The sequence below is a fragment of the Amblyomma americanum genome, chromosome 5, assembly GCF_052857255.1.
Source record: "Amblyomma americanum isolate KBUSLIRL-KWMA chromosome 5, ASM5285725v1, whole genome shotgun sequence".
Lineage (NCBI taxonomy): Eukaryota > Metazoa > Arthropoda > Arachnida > Ixodida > Ixodidae > Amblyomma > Amblyomma americanum.
In genome coordinates this window covers 154009749-154017008 of record NC_135501.1, presented here as the reverse complement: position 1 = coordinate 154017008, position 7260 = coordinate 154009749, and the positions used below count along the sequence as shown (strand labels likewise).

The window sequence follows — 7260 nt, the reverse complement described above, 5'->3', positions numbered from 1 at the left end:
GGGCGAGTATAAACATTATCAAAAAGAAAAAAAATTGACTTCGGATGAAACAGCACGCTGTAGAATATGGTGTTAAATGACCAACTAAGCATTAATCACTGACCATAGTTCTTTACAATTGCGTTTTTCTTTTGGAAGAAAACTGAGAAATTGGAGTGAAGTGAATAGTTAAAAAGCTTTTGTACCCTGTTCTATTATATTACTATTCTTCCCGGCAGCAACATTCAAGTTAAAGTAGTCTGTTTTCTTCTTTCCTGCCTTAATGCGCATTTTGGCGCTTGACCTTGGCAACTGATTGTCTTTAATATTTACTTACTCATATACCAGGAACAGATTGAGACAACCCACACTATTCTAGCCACCGCAGTTCCTGTCTCGCTCTGACTGCTATTTTTATCCACATTAATGAGTGAGGGTAATATGTGGTTGTTTAGGTTTTATTGACTTATAAAGTAAACTGCAGCGCCAAAAGCATTACTGTCTCTGGCGGAATCTAAAACAATACATATCACAGGGCTGCTCCTAGGCACAACTAAAAGGACAAGCCTAACAAAGAAAAATAAGCGGAAAAGTATTTAGACATGACCATTTAATAAATGAAAAGCAAAGCATCATTATGTAACTCCCACAGTTTCACTCGGAAGTGTATCTTAAGTAGTTTTGGAGAGAAAGCGTTTTAGACAGTTAATTTTTGTCGCAAATTCAAGGACCTTAAAATTATGCTCAACACGGGTGCATTTATGAGAGGACTATTGCTAATAGTTCTCACGTTCAATCCAAACAGAGGATGAATAAATAGCATGTTAATCGTACAGGCAGAACTTCTTCTGGCTCGTGTAGAGCTGTTCCCAGTTGAGTGGTTCTTTTCTACGTGATGCTCTTCACTGAGCCCCAAGTATGCCACATACAGAACTAAAGGCAATTTTTCGGCTTATCTCTACCAGCAGGTGGATCTCAAACAGTACACGCGTATTCCAGAATCTTCCTGACATACCTATTGCATTGAACGTCTCGACATATAATTGTGAAAGCAGTTTAATTTTGGCAAAGCAATCACAAGATTCTTCGTACTTTAGTAGCGACACAATTGACGTGACGGAGCTGGCTCAAATCAGGTGTTAAACGAACGCCGAAGTATTTCAATTAGAATACCTGTTGCAGCGTTATATTCTTAATGACCTGAGATTGCATGCGCGCATTTTTTCTTATAAAGTTCAGCTAAAAATTTTTGGTGAAATTGAAATTCATATCCCATATAACACACGGCTCTGATTCCCTTCAAATCTTCTTTATACATTTCAACGTTGCTACCGCATGTGACCATTCTATAAAGAGCACAGTCATCCGCAAATACCCTCATTCGTGACCCTGTTTCATCTCTAATTAAATTAACATACAGCAAGAAAAATAGTGCCGCGCTATACTGAGCCTTCGGAAAAACCGGAGACAACTTACACCGTGAGAGACTGGACGCCTTTTGCAACCACAAACTCCCGCCGTAACGCCGGTAACCCCTTACCCATGATATCACTTGAGAGTCAATATTCTGAAAGGCAATTTTTCAGATAGTAAACAATGCGGGATGGTGTTAAAGGCGTCTTTGAAATCCATTAACACGGATTGTACGCTGTGACGCTTGCCCAGTGCCCCCGCCAGGTAGTGCACCATATGCCCCTCAAAAAGTCTGCCAATTGAAAAGGATCTTAGCATATTAGGAGATCCGATACCAACGTAATAAGGCAACAGTTTGCAGTTCAGTCGAAGAAGAAAGTTTACGCAATACCGACCGCACCAATAAAACGGCATTCGCCTCTCACATCTCTTTTAAGAAACTCCATACTCCTTTTTTCTTATGTTTCTTTGGACCACCACGATGGCACCTTTCCCTTACGGCCGCTCATCTAAAAGCCACGTTATAGAACCCCAGTTGCGATGGCTAATTTTAGATGGAGGCGGTATGCGAAAACTCCCGCGTGTTTTGCGATGTTAACCCCTTTTAAAAACCCCAAGTGGTCTAAAATAATCCGGAGCCCGCGACCACGCCATTCCTAATATCCCAGCTGTCACTATATGTCTTTAAATTCCGTATTTTATACGTTATACCGTACCATACCACAAAATGTCATGCAATAACATACCGTACCATACCATACCATGCCATACCATACCATACGACAGTATACCACCGCAAATGAGCACTTCAAGAAGGAAGTAGAATAGCAATAACTAGTGCCTATACTAGTGAAAATATTTAAAAGATTGTCACTGCCTTATTACGTCATTAATGATAGAATTACAGTGCACTCTTTTTCCCCGCAGCCTTGGCCGCAATTTTCATCGCAGCCGCATCAGCACAACTAGAAACGAATCCGAACTATGCAGTGCACTCCAAGGCCGCTGAGCGGGAACTGGTGAGGAGATCTTCATAGATTTATGAGGCTATGCATGCTCAAAAATATTGCGTGGTACCTTTCATTGTAAAATGACAGCAATATATTTTCAGGTTAATTGGTACATTAACTGTAATTTATATTTAGTGAACTGCTCCTGCATACAAAGAACGAAACGCTCAGAGCTTGAAACTGATACGTCTATGTTTGGTTCTTGCAAAGGCACTGAACCATCTTTGAGTGAACTTACAGGAGATAAATTTAGAAGTCATATGAACTGAATATTTAGGTCGTCTTCATGCCTCAAATACCCATTTTAAAAATTAGTGTGCGGCTTCCCTTTAATGCCTTGTTTATTACTAGACCACAAAGAGCTCTTCTACACAATTCTCAGCGTCTCTTTTCGCAGAGGTTTCTTGGATGCGACCACAGGCACTACCACCACGGTCATTATTGCAAGGTGAGACTATGTTTAAACTTGTTTCTCCTGATGATCGACGTAAAAAATGCTGCAAAGACAAGGACCTCACCATCAGTGATGTGAGTGTGTATGATCGCGCAAATGTTCAGAAGGAGTCGTAGCTTCCGAAGACATAATCACGTTGTGCTCAATTGGAAACTAACACTGTCAGTCAGCACACTCTTAAAGAAGTCTTCTCCCTTTTCGGGACAGGGTGCTGCTCATGATTTTGCCCGCATGGTAAGCATTCAGAATGAATTCAGACAGAATACGAAGTACAGTACGCTTTAGAGTGACATATTGCAAAACATTTCGACCATTGTCGCTGCAGATTACATTGAACAGAATCAGTGCGATGATAGGAGGTGAAGTATTCATCTATCTACAGCGTCTATCTTCTGGTAGCTTCTATTTCGGTCGCTGCAAGGTGGCGCTACTATGTCCTTACTATGTCATCACAAGCACTAGCGCTAAACCATTGACGACTAAGGGAAAGCTGATAACACAAATGGCCCTTTCGTCGATATAGTTTAGCGCTGGTGATATGTGTTCTCTATCTAAATGCCAACATGTAATGCTATGTCTCTTATATTATAAGCACCAACGATCTGCACTACATAGCGGACAAATTTTCAGCGCTAGTTGAAAATTCTCAGGTGTTGTTCATACCAAGCATACGTTAAAAGAACTAAGAAATGCGAAACTTATGCATTTTAGTAACAAAAAGACCTGCAGATCGGACGTCAGTGCTCTTTTGTGTCGAAATCAGAGAATTGCTCTAGATACACTTCTGAAAAGGATTTACTTCTTGGGCGTGTGTTTTGCAACAGGTGCATAGGAGACCTCCGAGCCTCTCCCCACAAATCAGATTAAGAGTACTGCGTTTATACGTGAGACTTACAAATGGAGCCATGCATTTTATATTGTTGATTTGAGCATTGGATATATTCTGAAATCGAATATTATTTTTTGAAGGCCAAACCCATCTATAACAGGGTTAGATAGGACTTTCTTTCTCCGTGTCTATTAAGGCTGAGCTGCTACAGCTACCTTTCCCAAAAAAAGCGGTTTGAACCCATCTAAAAGAATTATAAAATGAAAGACTTTTCAGCACTCCTGAAGACTTCATAAGGAGCGCTTTACTGTTACAAGAAACACGAGAGACTCATTAGGAGAGGAAAGGCGCAGTACCAGTTATTGATTGGTGAAGGTTAGCATGCCGAAGATGAAAAACTGTTGCAGGAAGATGAGGCTCGTGGTACATGTGTGAACTAGAAAGAGGGCATAAATTAAAATGCGAGAAAACACACAGCAGCTGCTACCAAAATTTTTTTTGAAGCTTAAGGCGCTTGGCTAATGGTCCGGAGTACACGGGTTCGAACCCAGCCGCGGCGGTCGTGTTTCGATGGAGGCGAGACACAAAACGCTCCCGTGTGCTGTGCGATGTAAGTGCGCGTTAAAGCTCCCCAGGAGGTCGAAAGAATTCCGAAGCCCTTCACTACGTCAGCTCTTTATTTCCCTCTTTTCTCATTCCCTCCTCTATCTCTTTTCTTACGGCACGGTTCAGGTGTCCACCGAGCTAAGTGAAATATATACTGCGCCGTGTCCTTTCCCCGAAAAACAACTTTAGTTCAGTTGAAATTAGAGGCTCCGTAACTCAGTTCACTGTCGACACCTTAACCACCCAGAGATGGGAGAGAGGAAAGGGGAATGAAAGAAAGTGATAGAGTTGCCATAGTGAAGGGCTTGTCGCACTATTGTAAACCGCCTGGGAATCTTTCCAATTCACTGCCATTGTACAGCGCACAAGCGCCTATAGCGTTTCGCCTCCATTGAAACGCGGCCGCCGCAACCTGATTCGAATCCAGGTACTCAGGCTAAGTACCAGACCGCCCGAACCACTGAGCCACATGTGGTGGGTCAGAGCAGCTGCTATGATAGTTCGGGATTAACGCTTTCGAGAAAGATGAAATTATGAGAATAGGAAAGGGCATACGTCTTGTACGATCAGACATGATGAACCAGCAACAAAAAATAATTGGAGGACGTAAAAAAGAACAGCGCTGTTTTGTGTATTTCCTCGTAATGTGTTTCCGTTTAGTCGCTTGTATCAATATGCTTGGCCCACAGCAACTAGCCTCCATGGTTATCCTGCTGTAGTTCTTGCAGCAGTATCGTAAAGCAATTGAGGATATTATGGACTATGTTCCCTCACATGAATCACTGCCACAGTCTCATTTTTTACAGCGTTTAGTGCCGATATTATTTCAGATTTCTGGTAAAATAAACAAAGTGAATTGAATTGAAGCGCCATTCACCAGTCACCGCCCTCAAGCACCTCCTGGAAAAGAAGCCGACCTCTCAAACACCACCTCCCTCGACTCACGTTCGCATTCCGGGAGCGCCATCCACTAATCGCCCAGATCCACCCTGCAAAAGTGCTGCCCACAACCAGCTCACCTACCTTCAACCTCCGCAAGGCCTCCACCCACTACAAGCGCCCACAGAGTGCCACGAAACAGCGAAAGCGAAATCGAAATGAAGACGTAGTGGGAAAGCCGCCCTCCAGAAGCACTAACCGCCTTCCCATCCCGCCCGCCTAGCTAGAGCACCACTCGACCACCCAATTTCACCCTCGGCCCATCTCTCCTCCCCATCACCAAACTCCAGAAGCGCCTGCCGTGACACTATCATATTCCCCCACCTTTAACCTCCTGCAGAATTCTTCGCGTTGGCTGCAAGGTCGGTTTCGCACACAAAGTCAGACCGTGCACTCATCTGTCACCAGTTGGAGTTCTCAGTACAAACGAATTTGTCTGGCTCTTGCAGGCTTTAAAATAAAAAAATCGGTAAACGTTAAAGAAAGTCCCCCAGCGTACAATGTAGAGAAAAATGCTCGAAGCATGTCTTTACCGTGCGGTTCCAAATACAAGGAGAAAAGAATTGTTTGTTGCTGAAATTCCGCGCAGCATTTTGGAGGATGCACTATTTCTGGCTCCTTTATCTTTATTTATGCAAGCATAGCGCACTTGCGTTCACCAATGGATTCCTTTCTTCATTACAGAAAGAAAGCTGTCCCCATCATCATCTCGGAAGGTGCGTCAAAGGGGAGTGCGCATGTCTTCAACCAGTACCGTCGACCACCAAGCCCACAACAAAGAAACAGTAGATTTAAATTGGCTTATGCCTTTGCACGACTATAGTGGCAGCGTTGGTGCCCGCGCAAAATGCCGTGTCACTGTCTGCTCGATACTCTATTAAGAACCACTGGTTGTAAACATTTCTAGTGATTTTGATCATCTGGTGTCTGTGTATAAAGTACTAAGATTACGAACCTGATATAACCGGGAGAGTAGAATACGGTGGCTGCTGTACATGAGTTTAAAATATGTAATTGTCTGCACTTACTGCTATTAATGTATAGACTGAATAAATATCTCTGACACTGAAAGTGCCTCAAAGCGTCGCCAATCCAATCTTCGTCCTTGCTTTCAGCCAATCCATGAAGCCGCAAGTTTAAACGGCGACTACGCCACACTTAATCATCAAGCTCCTGTCTTAGTTGAGCCACATCACGGCCCACTTTGGTGTATTCGAGCCGTTCAATACACTTTGTTACCTGTTGGGTTGTTTTTCCTTGAGCCATGACGCGGTTTCGGGAATTGCCGAACTTATCGGAGAGCAGCTGCATTTGCGACTGACAGGAATCGAGGTTATCGTAGTTGGTTTCAATCTGCAGCATACTGCCTAGTAAGGTGGAATCATTCTTGAAATTTTCTGTGCAGCCTGTTGCTTTCGGGATGCCTCGGCAACTACCACATTTACAAGCTTTCGTTTGCTCTTGGCGCTTGGATTGTAAATTTTTTTTTCTGCTACGCCTCCGCATTCGCCAAGATAAAAGAAAAATCTGCACTCTGAGCATGTGACAAAGGGTTTATAAGCTACAGGAAAGCGGTAGACACAACACGAAGCCATAGCAAGTACAAGTGTCTTGCAATGCACTTAAGCAACCTCAAGCACTCAAGCAAAGCGACGACGAAGAAACAAAAAGCAAAATTTACTCAGAACGGACCATATTTAAACACTAACCTGCACAGAAGCAGATATGATTATGTGACGCTCGTAAGCCACGTCGCCACTGTCAAGAGACGACCGGACCGAAGAAATCTTGTTTTATATCACTCGGTGAAACTACAACGCTGATGTCGGATATTCGGACACAGGCGCCACTGACTGTCACTCCTTCTTGGTCCGCAGCTCGAGGCTATCACATATGTGGCACGAGCGATGACCGACGATACGTGCTCAAGTGCAGTGGATTTCCTGCACAGAAGCATAGATGGTTATCTGATGCTCATAGTTACCGCCACTGCAAAGTGGCGACGGTGAAGTGGTGGTTAGCCAGTCCAC

At 43.5% G+C, this 7260-nt stretch overlaps 1 long non-coding RNA gene across 1 annotated transcript; it reads left to right on the top strand.

Moving 5' to 3' along the window:
• The first annotated feature begins 2318 nt into the window (after positions 1–2318).
• Positions 2319–6076, top strand: LOC144135189 (uncharacterized). Its single transcript, XR_013315403.1, has 3 exons — positions 2319–2411; positions 2800–2850; positions 5915–6076. It is a non-coding gene; the product is annotated as an uncharacterized LOC144135189 (long non-coding RNA).
• Positions 6077–7260: the final 1184 nt, after the last annotated feature.